Source organism: Pinus tabuliformis, chromosome Q (genome assembly GCF_031772625.1).
Source record: "Pinus tabuliformis cultivar Carrire ecotype Pingquan chromosome Q, CPIR1, whole genome shotgun sequence".
In the NCBI taxonomy this organism is placed as follows: Eukaryota; Viridiplantae; Streptophyta; class Pinopsida; order Pinales; family Pinaceae; genus Pinus; species Pinus tabuliformis.
In genome coordinates this window covers 720,522,938-720,538,832 of record NC_142296.1, presented here as the reverse complement: position 1 = coordinate 720,538,832, position 15,895 = coordinate 720,522,938, and the positions used below count along the sequence as shown (strand labels likewise).

At 33.5% G+C, this 15,895-nt stretch overlaps 1 pseudogene; it reads right to left on the bottom strand.

Moving 5' to 3' along the window:
- Positions 1-221: 221 nt before the first annotated feature.
- LOC149221567 (uncharacterized) lies at positions 222-1,747 on the bottom strand (annotated as a pseudogene).
- Positions 1,748-15,895: the final 14,148 nt, after the last annotated feature.

Here is a 15,895-nt window from a genome sequence, read left to right as displayed (position 1 = left end):
TAACAAAAGGAGTACAAAACGCTGGCAAACCACAAGAAATAAGGTCCTCTGTTTGTAGCATTATTAGCTGAAGGTCTGCAAAAAGGACGTTGGATACTATGACACTATTACTGAGCTGACAAGTCGATGTAACAAAACACAACCACAAATTAAAGTTTGTATATAACTTCATCAACACACAGAACTTCATAAACAAATCAAAATAGTCGCAGGAAGGAAGACGCAAGAAATAGCAAAAGGCGTCGCAGGAAAAAACATGAAAACACGTCAACTCAAAATTGTTGCTGCAGTCATGCGGATGGTTGTACGACTTTACTAAACTTAACGGCTTCATCGACGAGGTTAACCACTTCAGTCTCCATAGCAGATTCCACATCCTCCCGACTACTGTTGCCTGTCTCCACGCCTGGCAATCCGTAGTTCCGCTTGAACCATCTGCTGCACAGCTTGCATTCCCATCTTTTATTCCCCACCATGTTAAGCCTGTCTCCTCCTGCCACCTGGGTAATGCGAAATTTGAAATCCTCTGTACAGTACGTTTCAGTGTTTTTATATCGGATATTGATGACCAGGAACCTTCCTGGCGGCGGAAAGACAAGTAACTGGTCAGGGGTTCGATCCCTCCACGCTTTGTTTACCCATTCCACCATCCCTGGGGGAATACCATTATCATTCAGATGTTCCATTTCGTGAGTCGCTACTCCCAGCCGGAAATCACTGGTTGTCTGTCCTTCTCTGCAGAAGGTCACAAAACCATGTCTCATCGGCAGCATTCGAACTCTTGTAATCACAGCATCTGTCGGCGATTCGAGTTCGTCGGAGGATGAAACATTGTGACCTTCCTTACTCGTCTCACAACGTACTGACACATTATATCCTGCGGCTGCGTTTCTACCAAATCTGCTACATGAATACTAACTTTCTTTCCACTGGAGATCTTCACGTACTTCAGGCGTTCTAAGTGAAGCTTCACATCTCTTGCGGCTGTATCAGAACATGCCGTAGAGAAGAAAGAATTCAACTTCCTTCCAACCTGGAGTTGCTGCAGGCGTGACAGGGGAATGAAATCTTCTTTCATTACTGAATTAGATAAACCAGGCCGAATATCGAAAAGTAGCTTTCCAAATCGGATCACCAATTTAATCGTCTTGTACTCGGTATTTAATCGCAGAGAGTTGAGGCACGAAAGCAGCTTGGTTTTATACGCCGAAAAGTCCCAGTATGAAGAGAAAAAAGATTCCGAAATACCCATCTTACTAGAAAACCGGGCAGACAGAGTATCCATATCATCAGTTGATTTATCGCTCGATGACCCCGATCCCTCTCCCGAAACCACCTCACATATCGCTCCAGTCTTGACACAGAAATATGACTTATCGACTTCTCTATGACTCGGACTGATTTCTCCAGCAAACTTTTCAAAGCAAACTTTGTTCACAGCCAAGAGCGGCTGTGCAAGTGACTTACAGAAGCAGGTGACAAAAAAGTCAGGATGGTATCCCTTACCTCTGGAAACAGCATAGCATAAAATGCGTTCAATAGCCAGAACAACACTCTGTACTGCTTCTTCTGATACTCCACGTATTTCAACTCTTCCAGAAGACAATTTCACAGAAGAGATACCTCGAGTGTTTTGGAAACTTTTAATGGTGCTTCCATTCTTCCCTATAATAGCTCCAGTTGCCACACTAGGCACTGGCAACTCACTGTAAAACATAGATGAGGCCGAGGCTTTGCTAATCATCGATGAAAGCCTGAAATCCATGACCTATTGCGTCTCTTCGGGGTCGATTTGTTGTTTTATTACCATTCACCAAATGCAGGATGCAATTTATAGAAAGGATATGTTGCAAATATGTCTGATCACATTACACGTTACAGATATGTCTGATCGGTATGGTAAAAACCGCCCATCAGGTGAATTTAATGTGAACAACATAAATAATGATATTGTCTATGAATCGAATCAATGGAAGATTGTCCCGCAATTTAATCTTAAAGAAATGATATAATGTATCAATCAAATCAATGGATAAGATTTTTATTCAATTTAGTCCCAAGTTGCCATGTAATCCCCTCAAACCCTTCCCGAAATCTATCATCATTACATACAAATAAAAAGAAGAGAATCCATTGCGCCACCTCCACAAGTAAGCCAGGCGGTGGCTTTGTTTAAACCTAATTAATACGAGAATCACCAGAACCATCCATTCATTCGGCAAAGAAGATACATAAAATCTTAGAGGCAGTGGAGGCTTGCATTAAATCCGCAAACATGTTTGCTGTGCAAAGAAGACAAAAGCTTGACGAAAATTTACCCTTTTTAAATTTGGCATTAATAGGGAGGAAGATCTTCACAAAATTTCCTTGGATTGTCATATTAAATATCGCAATTAATTGTTAAAAAAACTATGATTATTATATTAGAGAATATGAATAAGTTTTTTGGTAAATATTTTAACAATGTTTTTCTGTTTTTTTTTTTAAAGCATAACCGGAAAAGAATAGATATATATATATATATCTGATCAGAATCTTTTGACCGGTAAATTTTTTTACATTGTTATTAATTATTATAAAAAAGAATATTTACATTAATTATAATTGCCGTAGTCTAATTGGGAATCCGTTTGCTCCACTTCTCTACATTCACGAGTGAGTGAAACGGTGGGTTAATATAGGAAACACCCAAACATTAATCCACTCGCTTTTCTTTTGGTTAGTGAGGTAGCGCTGAATTTTCAAATTTATCCTTTCATGTTAATGGAAATTCGATGATGTTCGTTTGTTTTCCATATCTATTAATCTACTTCGATGATGTTCATTTGTTTTCCATATCTATTAATCTACTGACTTTTCTTTTGGCTAGCGAGGCATTGCTGAATTTTAAAATTAATCTTTTCAGTCAAATGGAAATTCGATGATGTTAATTTGTTTTTCAGGTATAAAGTTTTATGTAAAGTAAGTGCAATGACTGATTTTTATATTCATTGGAAAGTAACTTTTTTAAAACAAACTTTAGTTTAATATTTGTCATGTAAAAAATCTTATTTTAATTAAATAAAAATAATAATATTATTATATAAAAATGTCTATATTTATAGTGATTTTTTAATTTTTGTTTTTTTGAAGTATATTATTATTTTTTACATCTAACATAAAGTATTAATTGGGATTTTTAAATGATACTAATTTTCACGGTTAAGCAATGACACTAACTTTCATGGTTAAGCCTGGATTGAGATTTTTAAATGACATTAATTTTCATGGTTAAGCATGGTTTGTGATATAATTGAGATATAAATTTAAGATACAGTTTTTGGTGATCACAAAGATACATAGATCCTATGTTATAAGACCATTGACAACTAACATACTATAGTAATTAGGAGTTATAATGGCACTAATTTCCATGAGTAAGCATGTTTTGTGATATGTTTGACATACAAATCCAAGTTATATTTTCTAGTGACCATATAAGCACATAGAAATAATAATTTCTTATAGTGATATCCATATATATCAATTTCAAGAAATTATGTTGTGATTTTTAACATTTCTAAATTCTCAAAAAACGATTTAAGATATATATATATATATATATATCTATATATATATATATATATATATATATATATATATATATATATAATTTTTAATGAAATTATAATTTATTTCATTAGTATTTGCTTAATTTTTTAAACATAATTATTTTAATAACATTTTAAAATAAACTTTATAGTTAGTTGTTAATTATAACATAAATAATTTTACAATTAAAATATGAAACACTCTAATTATTTTATGGTTTTTTTATTGAAATTTCATAATACATTTTTTGTGATAATGTAGCTTTTTATCATTTAAATTATGTTTTGAAGTGTCTAGAAAACTCTTAGAATACTGAAATTGTGCAAACTATACCACTCAAACTTATATTTCCAACCAATTTATTTTAGATTTGATACAAAAATTATCAAAAATATACATTAAAATGCGAAAATGTAAAAAAAACAATATTAAGATAATGTAAAATTAATAATAAATATTGAAATTTTAACGAAAAGATTTTTAATTTGAATATCTTGTTAATAAATATTATACATTGAATATAAGATATTATATTATATTATATTATATTAGATAAGATATTATATTGTATTTCTATTTTTTTTTTGGATCTTTCAGCCTTGACTTGTGGCCCGAGGAGTCGCAACCTAAGGGTTTTTAAGCCATCAAAGTCACCCAAGGATCACCCAGTATGGGCCACACTAGCCCTTAGCTGACTGAATTTTTTTACCATGTCTCTTCCCCTAGCACAGGGAACAACCACCCCGTGAAGTTTGATATTTAAATACAAATGAATTTAACATGTAATGTTTCCAAGAATTTAATAGCTCAAGCTACCAGGTAGCTTATTGAATTGGAAAATATTATTATATTTTTAAATAACTTAAGTAAAAAAAACATTAAAAATTAAAATAACATATATAAGAAAAATATTTAAATATATATTAAAAAATAAAAACAAATAAATATGCGGGACCTTTGTCTCAACTATGACGCCAAAGCACCGTCGTGAGGCAATAGTAGTGGGTCACCTCGCCGAGGTGGGTGGTTAATTTTGAGAATCAACCCTAAACCCCGTCGCATTGTCGCAAGAGTGTTACGAGCGATCTGACGACAACCTTTGGCGGTGCCCCTAGTAATCAAACCCTGTCTCGATGGCGTCGCCGCCAAAGCAGTTAAGAGTGTCCCGACGAAAATATTTTGGCACGGCCACCAAGAAGACACACACCCTGTTTATTTATTTATTTTATGTTGTTTCTGTTTAATTTTTATTTTATATTTTATATATATATATATATTATATATATATATATATATATAATTTTCTTTTTAATTTTTAATTTTTTGAATTTTTCATAGTTTACTTTTGGTTATTTTTAAAAATATATATATATTATGATTTTTAATTTTTAATTTATCTTTTTTAATATTTTAATTTAATATTTAAATTATTATTATTATATTTGGGTTATGATTTAATTTTCTTAATTTTTGTTTGATTTTGTTTTTTAATTTTATTTTATTTTTTTGTCTATAGGGGTTTTGTCACATTCCACTAGCAACCCGACCCCAATATGTGTCAATTTGATACTTGATCTTTTTAGTTTTTGTTACAATGAATCAAGTTCTTCTCCACTATGTGCTAATTTGATGGTTGATTTTTAAGTTTCCATTACAATGGGTCAAGCATGTATCCAATATGTGTCACTTTTATGGTTGATTTTCAAGTTTTTGTTTGTACCCAATATGTGTCACTTTTATGGTTGATTCTTAAGTTTTTGTTGCAATGTGCCAAATTGTCTTAGGTAAAGATTTTAAAATAACTGTGTCACTTTTATGGTTGATTTTTAAGTTTTTGTTGCAATGTGCCAAGTTGTCTTAGGTAAAGATTTAAAAGAACTATACTTTTAGCATTTGGTATAATGAATTTTTAATTTAGTTATTTAGTTTTAAGGTTTAATTTAGTCATGATATTTGATCTCCAAATATATTCAAAATATAAAGTTTTTTATAGCTGAAAATCTTGAAATTTGAAAGTTTTTAAGAGTCGTAATATTTTATCTTTAATGCCATGGTTGAAAAATGTCAAAATGAAAAATGTAGTCATGATATCTATCTTAATGTTTTATCTTTAATGCCATGGTTGAAAAATGTCAAAATGAAAAATGTAGTCATGATATCTATATTTAACATCATGGTTAAAAATTGTTGGATTTTTTTTGTTTTTTGGACTCGTGATATTTTATTTTCAAGGTATTGTTGAAAACTATCAGAATTTTAATGATTTTTGAAGTCATGATATTTTATTTTTAATTCCATTGCTAAAAAATGTTGGAATTTTAACCCAAAAAATGTTGATGTCAACATAACACTTCTTTATTTTGGGGTGTTTTTCTATGTTTATTGCACACAGTTTTAAGTTTTTAATACTATTGTTAAAAAATATTGAAATTTTAACCCAAAAAAATTGGTTAATCAAGTTGCATTAACACTTTTCATTTTAGGGTGTTATTTCATGTATTTCCCAAAAAAACAAATTGGTTTTTACTACCAATTTTAAAAAATGTTGAAAGTTTACTATAAAAAAAGTTGTTCCAACATGCACAACTGTTTTTCATGATTTTCCGTATTTTTCTTTGTTAGAGTTCTCATTTTTAAGTTCTAGATCTCATTAAGTCAATAACATTGTTGGTTCTTTGTGTAATGAGGATTTTACAAAAATGAGATTCTAATTAAACCAATAATAATAAAAAAAAATATATTAAAAAAAAAAATTTAAAATATTTTATAATATTTGATTGGCTATGAGATCAAAATTTTATATATATATATATATATACTTACTAAAAAAAATTATATATGGTTTTAATTTTTATATATGGTTTTAAATATTATTTAAATTGAAATAATTTTTTAATATAAAAATACATTTTAAAATTACTTTAATTAATTAAAAAATCATTTTAGACCACTTTTTTCCCTTGGGAAAAAGTCGTAATTTTCATTAGAGTTAAGAAAATTACATTTTGCAGATGCCGAAGCATATTCAAAAGCAGGCTTATGCCTGTCGAGTTTGTTTGTAGCTGCCATATATATAAAAGTCTCCACGCAGGGAGCATGAAAATAAGTCAGTTCTATGTTCAAAATTTGTGCTTGGCTCTTCGCAGAGAGCAATATATACTGTAATATAAGCAAAAAGATGCACTGTTCTGCTGTATCTACATACTGAAAAAGCAAAAATATCTGCATATGTATATGGGCTTATAGCCCATCATTCCAATTGTTCAACAAATGGCCGATGATAGTACTGATAAAAGGTGCCATCGTTTTCCTCCTGGATCCACCAATCCTCCCCTATTCTGTGCGCTGCCTCTTTTGAGAGCTGATCTGCAGTGGTGTTCTGTTCCTTGTAGATGTGATGACAGACAAAAGATTCAAATGACATAATCAATCTCTTAGCTTCGTCAAGAATATGTCTTAAAGCAAATGCATGACAATGAGATGCACTATTGAGCCAATTGCAAACAACTTTGGAGTCACCAAAAATATGTAAGTGTCTGCATTGTTTTAGGATAGCAAAATGAATGATATGCTTGGCTGTGATGAGTTCTGCGAAATTGTTTGTGCCTCTGCCAAGGTTAATTTGAATCTTGTATCGGTGTCTGTCGTTTAGATGAAGTATGGCGTCCCCCCCCCCCCGCACCCTTCATCTTGGGCTGAGCCATCAAAAAAAGCCCAAGGCTTTGTGTGATCAATGGGGATAGGTGTGAGAGTTCTAGGTACAGTGGCAGGGTCCTCTTCAGGTAATAAATTGTAATCTGCCACAGTGTGAAGTATGATCGAAGGCCAGTGTGGCATCTTCAATTGGAAGATGGATTGGTTACGAGCTATCCATATAGCCCAACAAATCAGCAGAGGTAGGTTCTTGGCCTTGCCTGTATGCTCTAAGCACCAGTTAGACCAAGCCTCCTGTAGGGTGTTCCCATGCCATTGCTTCAGCTGCGGGATATGTGATGATATGGACTGCCAGAAGATAATGGTCGAGCTGCAAGTTAGAAACAGGTGCTCTGTGCTCTCCTCAGCATTAAGACAAAGATGACAGCGAAATGGTCCATAGAAGGATCGTTTCATGAGATTAGAACCTGTGGGGATCTTATCAAAGATGATATTCCACATCAGAAGTCTTGTCCTGGGCGCAGCCTTGAGTTTCCATATCGACTTCCAAGTGGGAAGGATGTCAGGTGGTTTATGTGGCTCCATAAGCTTGAGGTATCCCAGCTTGGGTGAGTACACACCATGTTTAGCATGTGCCCAGATAATCTCATCTGGTCCCTCCATAAGTCTGATATTTGCTTGAGTGAGAGCAGAAGTATAATCCTTCCAATCATCAAACCATTGGTGAGGCAAGTTTAGAGTTCTGGCAGATAACCAAGCCTGCTGGAGGAATGAGGAATTAGCTTGGTCACCAATGTGTTTGATAAATATGATTCCTCTGTCATGGAGAAAGCGAATAAGATCAGCCGGCAGTCTGTGGGCATTCCCGCATCCAACCCAAGGGTCCACTCCAATACGAATTGCATTCCCTTCTTTGATCCGCCAAGTGATGCCTTCTCACAACAGGGGAATTGAATCAATGACAGCTTTCCATATGTTGGAGAAGTGATAATTATGACCATGTCTGGTACAGAACCAATCTAATATGGGCAGTGGCTTAATGTACTTGGAATAAGCCACCCTGGTCCAGAGACTGTCTGCAGTGAGTAAACTCCATCCGAGTTTGGCTGCCAAATTTTAAACCACTTAAAACCCACTAATATGAATAAAAATCTACTACTTTAAAGAAGAAAAATAAATTAGGGTTTATAAATATATAAAACTAATAATTCAAAATTAAAACCCACTAATACGAGTAAAAATCTACTTTTTATTTTCCTACTTTAGAGAACAAAAAAAAAAAGCTTTATAAATATATAAAACTAATAATGCAAAGTTAATATCATCAGCGCACATTAACAATTTTTAAGCAAATTTTAAGTGCACGTTAACAATTTTTAAACGAATTTTCGTAAAATATTAGACCAAGATTTAAACAAATTTTCGTAAAATATTAGACCAAGATGGTATAGTACAAACTTAGAAAACCATTAACATTTTTAACCTATCCCGAAGGTGTCACGGACTTCAATCCCTTTCACTTGTAACGCTTAATGAATTACAATTATTAGGCAGATCTCTTGTTGCTTGAAATTTAAAAAGATAATTCAATAAAGCCAAACTATAACCTGGCCACTCTTCGTAATGTATAAGGTCCTCAATAAACAACTCTGTATTTCATGTTGTTTCTTGCAGAAGGCAATTTCAAGTAAAATTGAACCTTTTAACTTATTTTAACCTATGAAATGTAAATTCAAGGGAGGTAAAGTTATTTGGTTAGACTTCTCTAATAAATGATATATTAATCATGGAATGATATATTAATCATGGAGTTGTAAGAGTTAATTGACAAAGAAATAATTTCAAAAGATGAAGTAAAAGAGCAACAATAGCGATTAAAGGATGATAGACAATTAAGTTAAAGTTTTTGTGAGTTTGTGGAATAGACTCATGATGATGGTGTATTATGTGTCACATACATATATTAGTACACAAGTCTAGGATATTTTGTAATGTTTGTTCAAAAGTTTGCAATATTATGTATCTGAGGTTGTGTTGTAAGCCTTGTAAGGCATGTGTACCCCCATGAAGTTCGTGATAATCTTAAAACCACTTTGTAAGCATAGGTTTGTGGTAAGCCAAAAACCACTTTGGAAGTGTGGGTTTGTGGTAAGTCAGAAACAACTTGTGAGAGTGTATGTAAGTACAACTTTGTGGTAAACCGAAAACCACTTTGCAGTGTAAGTTTGTGGTAAACCAAAAACCACGTGTGAGAGTGAAGTGGACAAGGATTCCTGTAGGCATAGTTTAGGTTCATCAGACAAAACCTTGGACATGGTTTAGGGTAAGCCAATAAAACACATAGCATGGTTATGGGTAATTCAAGAAAACCCATGATGATGATGATGAAGGGGGGTTTATAAGTATATTAGGTCTAGGTTGCAGATAATGGTTAGCTTGACCATGTACACGAAAGACATCCTAGTAGGCTGGTTGTTGCAGCAGTTGGTACTCATGCAGTTTGCTAAATGTTTGTTCCTTTATATGGACGTCGACATTTCCTTTTATCATGTTTGTGAACTTTAGGACCATAGTTAGACTTTGTTGAATGAGATTGAGACAAGTAGTCATTAAAGGGGGACTTCAAAAAGTAGAATTCCTACTTGCCCTTGTTGTGATTCATTCTATGTTCAAGAGTCTTTTCCTAGTATTTGGGAGTTTGTTGATGCCTAGTTGACTGAGAGATTTTCTCAATCTAATTAGCTTCCTAGATTGTTGTGTAGTTGAGATATTCACTCAACCAAGAGATTGTATGTCCAAAATAAATTAACTACCTCCATACATAACTTGATGTATTTATATTGTATTATTATTTTCATGTGAATACAATTTAGAGTGCATTTAAAAATTCTTTGTAATCCTATAACTGACACTATTAATAAGTATTTTTTGCTCTAAGTTAAAAATACATTAATTTATTAAAGTTAGATATAATTTAATAAAATTAATTTTAATCAACTTAATTATAATGTATAAATAATCCGTATAGTATGAAATATAGTGTATCTAAAATCATTTTAAATTTTACAAAATTTGAATATAAATATATGTTAATTTACCATTGTTTAAGAATTATTTTTTTAATAATAAAATTATTGTAAATATAAATCAATAAGTTCTTATATGGTAGAACGTTTTTCATATCTTTGTTTTTTTAATTTTCACCGCAAATAGAAAATTACAACTCATTGTGAGACAATACGCACACTATAGCAGATTATTACAACTAACTTATTGGAAAATTTGTGTAACAATCATTGAAGATGGGAAATTTTGTGTACAAATCATAAAAGTTTTAGTCTGTAACAAATCAGAAATTCAAATTAACAAAAAAGCAATCTACTTAAAAATATTGGGTAGAGATAAATGGGCCTTAGTATAATAGCGGTGATGAGACCTCCAATGTTGGTCCCCATTGCGACGTGGAAAAAGTCCGCAATTCTAGCATCGAGATCATCGGTTTTCATTTGCAGGATTTTTCCAGATACGCCAGTGTGCACCCCTATCCCCCGCCATCGACTCTTAGAATGCAAAAACTTTCTTCTCGTCGACTTTTTGTTGATGAGCTCTTTCTCTTCGTCTTAGCCGAATAGAAAATTATTCTCCAGCAACGAGAAAATCTAGTAACTTGGTTGATGTCACAGCTCATTCGACCATGTCAAGCTTCCAATGCCAGCACCGTATTTCCATTGATGTTAAAGAATATCAATGTCGTCATTGACGTAGACATGCCCTCTCTTCTATCAATTGCGACAATCAATAGAAGAAAAGGTTGAAAATATATTTTTAAAATCGATGTGCACACTGCATATTGGTATGGGGGTTATGGGATTTATATGGATGTATGCTATGAATGGTTTGGTGGAATCCAGAAACCATCCGACAATAGAATATCTGGTGCAGACTCGGCAAATCTTCTGCAACCTGCCTCGAAACTCAACTACCGCCCATGCTCAAATACTAACTGCACTACAGTAAAATTTTAACCTTAGTAAAGGTTTTTCTGGAAGTTCCTGGCTTTACATAAACCAAAATCTGCTATGTGTGGTCCATCATATTTTCGTACTACCTCCGAGTGTGTAGAGTGAATGGTGTAAGGGAGGCAACTTGCAGGCGTAGAATTTGACGTGTTTCACAAAACGTATTTTGGATTTTTAAATGTAATTCATAATGAATAAGAAATTTAAAACCGTAAATTTGAATTGTACATATTTAATTTAACTATGATAAATTTTAATTCCTAGTTGTGAACTGATTTCAGATGAACCAATCCTCTCTTCAATGAAGCCAACTATGGTAAGGATTTGTCTAGTGAGTATGAATTATCATCTTCTTAATGACTTACGGTTTCAATGGTTTCAGTGAAATTTGTTGGAAAGGTAGAAGAGACAAAATACAAATAAACATACAAAACACACGAGTTGCGATCTTTTTATTGATCACACAAAACTTGATTCTTACAATGAACCTGGTGAAGGGTATTTAAACATTTTCAACTAGCGACTTGCCTAAAATATCTTGACATGTAACCACACACTAAAAGTGATCTATCACTTGACTTGACTCAAAACTCCAACACTCAACATTCAACACTTAGTGAATCGATTTAGCCAACTCCTCATGTGAGAGTAATTAGCTTATTTTAACACTCCCCCTTAATTATGACCACTAAACTAAAACATGACTCATGACAATTCAAACATGCCTATTGGTCTATGTTTTATCTAGGCTTACAATACTCAAGTTTCTTCTATGAGACTCAAACACATCTTTTGCTAATAACTTAGTAAATATAACAGCGAATTGATAACTAGATTTACAAGGCTTCAAGTGAATTTCTCCATTGCTCACAAGTTCTCTAATAAAGTGATATGTAGTATCAATATGCTTCCTCTTTTGATGAAACACGCTATTCTTGGATAATGCAATCGTTGAGGTGTTGTCACAATATATTGTTGTTGATCCTTTTTGTTTCTGCTTGAGTCCATCAAATACTCTTCTTAACCAGACTGTTTGACATGTTGTTGATGTTGTTGCTACATATTTTTCCTCTGTTGACAAAAGTGTCACAATGGGATGCTTCGTAGATGCCCATAAAATCACACTTAAACCAAGATGGAACACATAATCAGAAGTGCGCTTCCTATCATCCAAACTTCCTACAAAATCACTATCTGTGTATCCAATCAAATCTTTCTTTTCTATGTTTGCATACATTATACCACAATCTCTAGTTCCTGCTATGTATCTCAAAATTCTTTTTCTTGCACTCCAATGTGTGTTTTTTGGAGTCTCCATAAATCTGGAAATCAAAATCATTCCTTGCATGATATCTGGTCTTGTAGCTATGAGATACATGAGGCTGCCAACCAATCTTTTGAATAGAGTTGGATTGACATCTGATCCTTCATCATCCTTGCTTAAATTTGCACCTGTTGCAACTAGTGTAAGGACGAGTTTGCAATTTTCCATCCTGAATCTTTTCAAAAAATCTTTGGCATATTCATTTTGACAAATAAAAATTCTCTTTTTCCAGATTTCTCAACTTCTATGCCAAGAAAATATTTCATGAGACCAAGATTTGTCATCTCAAATTATTTTGACATGGATGCTTTAAATTCATCTAACTCAAAATCACCTGTAAAAATAATGTCATCAACATATACGAAAACAATCAAAATCTGTCTATGCTCATTTACCTTTGTGTACAAAGTAGGTTCAATGTTACTTCTGCAAAATCCATTCTTGATCATGTAGCTGTCAATTTTGATATAGCAAGCTCTAGACACTTTCTTCAATCCATAAAGCGTTTTCTTCAACCTGTAAACTCTATTTTCTTTACCTTCAACTTGATATCCTGGAGGCTGCTACACATAAATGTATTCTTCTAGAATTCCATCAAGAAGGTTGATTTCACATCCATATGATATACTTTCCACTTTTTCTGAGCTTCTATGGCTAGAACTGCTCTTACAGTATTCAATATGACTACCAAAGCAAACATTTCTCCAAGATCTATTCCTGGTTGCTGCGAGAATCCTTTTGCTACAAGTTTAGCTTTAAATATGTCAATTTCACCTTTCTCATTTAACTTTTTCTTGTATACCCCTTTATACCAATGAGATTTTTGTCCTTTGGAAAATTAACCAAATTTCATGTATCATTTTTTTCAATAGCTTCAGTTTCTTCATCCATGGGTTGCACCCAATTTTCATCTCTAATTTCTTCTTTGAACGAAGAAGGTTGGAATGACAACAATGCATAATTTGAACTAACATCCAAATCATCATAAATATCTTTCAGATTTCTCATCTTTCTCTTATTATTGCTTGATTCATCTCCTGATTGATTGCTGGGAGAGTCTTGATCTGTTGATTTGCTAGAAGATCCACGCTGCTATGAAAAATATTGGAGTCCTTGTTGGTATGTATTTGTTTCGTGTCTTCACCTGTGATTCTTGTTACTCCTTTTCTACTACATCATCTTCTTCCATCTGTGGCACTTGTGCATCAACTATTTTTGTTTACAGTTTCATTCCACGACTCTTTTTCTTTGAACACAAAATCTCTACTAATTATGGTCTTCTTTGTGATAGGTTTATACAATTTGTAAGCTTTTAACTGCTCACTATAACCAGTAAATATGCATTTTTCACTTCTATCATCCAATTTTCCTCTTCGCTCCTTAGAAACATGTGCATAAGAGACACATCCAAGCACTCTGAGATGAGATACACTGCAATACATACTTGACCATGCTTGTTCTAGTACTTTGTTCATCATACTCTTTGTAGGAGATCTATTGATCACATAAATAACACATGCAACTGCTTCTGCCCAATACTCATTAGACAAATTTCTTCCTTTCAACATGATTCTTGCCTTATTCATAATGGTTTTGTTCTTTCTCTTTGCTACACCATTCTGTTGCGGTGTGTATCTGGCTGTAAATTGTCTTCAGATTCCATGTTGTTTGCAGTAATCATAGAATGCCTTTGAATCATATTCTCCACCATGATATGACCTCAATACCTTGATATGTTGATCACTTTAGTTCTCTGCTAAGGCTTTGAATTCTTTAAACCTTGCAAAAGTTTCAGACTTCTGCCACAAGAAGTAAACTGAAGTCTTTCTGTTATAGTCATCAATGAAAGTGAGGAAGTAACTACTTCCATCAATCGACTGTGTTCTTATAGGTCCACACAAATATGTATGCACTAACTCAAGAGGTTGATTTCCTCGGTATGCAACTCCCTTTGGAAAACTTTCACGGTGTTTCTTTCCCAAGATGCAACACTAGCAAATACTAGCATGTTTTTTTATGGTAGGTAATCCTCTCAACATATGTTTCTGGTGTAGCAACTTTAAACCAGAAGAGTGCAAGTGTCCAAACCAAAAGTGCCATAACCAATAATCATTAAAACATGCAACTGTAAAAGAACTGACAAGATCACTATAATTCATAATTAGAGGAAAGAGTATGTTCCTAGTCATTTTCACCTTCGCTATCAGTTGCTTGCTTGGGGGCTTGTCATATATAACACATTCTTGACCTTGAAAGATAACTTTGTATCATTTCTATGTCAATTGACCAACACTTATCAAATTATGTTTGAGACTAGGAATATAATATACTTCTGAAATTGTCTTCTACTCCCCCTTCTTATTCAGAATGTTGACCACTCCTTTTCCATCTACATCCACAGTCTTGTCAGTCCCCAACTTTACCTTTGTTTTCATAGATGATCCAAATTTGCAACCAAATTCTTGTTTCTTATCATGTGGTTACTGCAACCATTGTCCAATAGCCACACATTATCATAAGGTTCATGCATGGTATGGAAAGCTAGGAACATGGAGTTAGTACTCTCTGTAGTGATATTAGCTCTCTGGTTCCCTTGATCAACTATCTTCTTATTGCAATAATAACATCTCACCTTTGATTATTGCTGAAGTTTCTGCAGATGATTCCACTTTCATGTTCATGCTCTTCTCAGCCATCTCTCCGACCACCATATCTTCTCCCTCGTCCTCTGCCTCTCGATCTACTTCTTCTCAACCTTTGCCTCTTGAAATAGAAAGCTGGCTTTTGAAAGCGGTTTCTAAAGTGGAATCCTTATTTCTCTCTATCCTTGCCTCATGTAATAGAAGTGATCCCATCAACTCATCAAATGTCAATGATGCCAAACCTTTGGCTTATTCTATGGATGCTACCACAACATCAAATTTGGTAGACAAATATCTGAGGATCTTCTCAATCACTATTTGATCTTTAATTCCTCACCATAAATTTTTAACTGATTTACAATAGTTATGACCAGATTCATGCAAGAATCAATTGCCTATATCTCCTTCATTTGTAGACTTTCAAAATCTCTCCTAGTATTATGCAATTTAACAATATTGACTTTGGCCATACATTTATAGTTTGTCACCAAAGTATCCCATGCTTCCTATGCTGAAGATGTGATCATAATCTTCTGGAACACTACTCAGTCAACTCTTCGCTGGATAAATTGTAACGCTTGTGCATTCTTATTTTTGTCCTTCTTCCATTGTTCCCTCTCTACATTAGTGAGAGCTTGTTCTTCTAATTCTTCTGATACATTCTT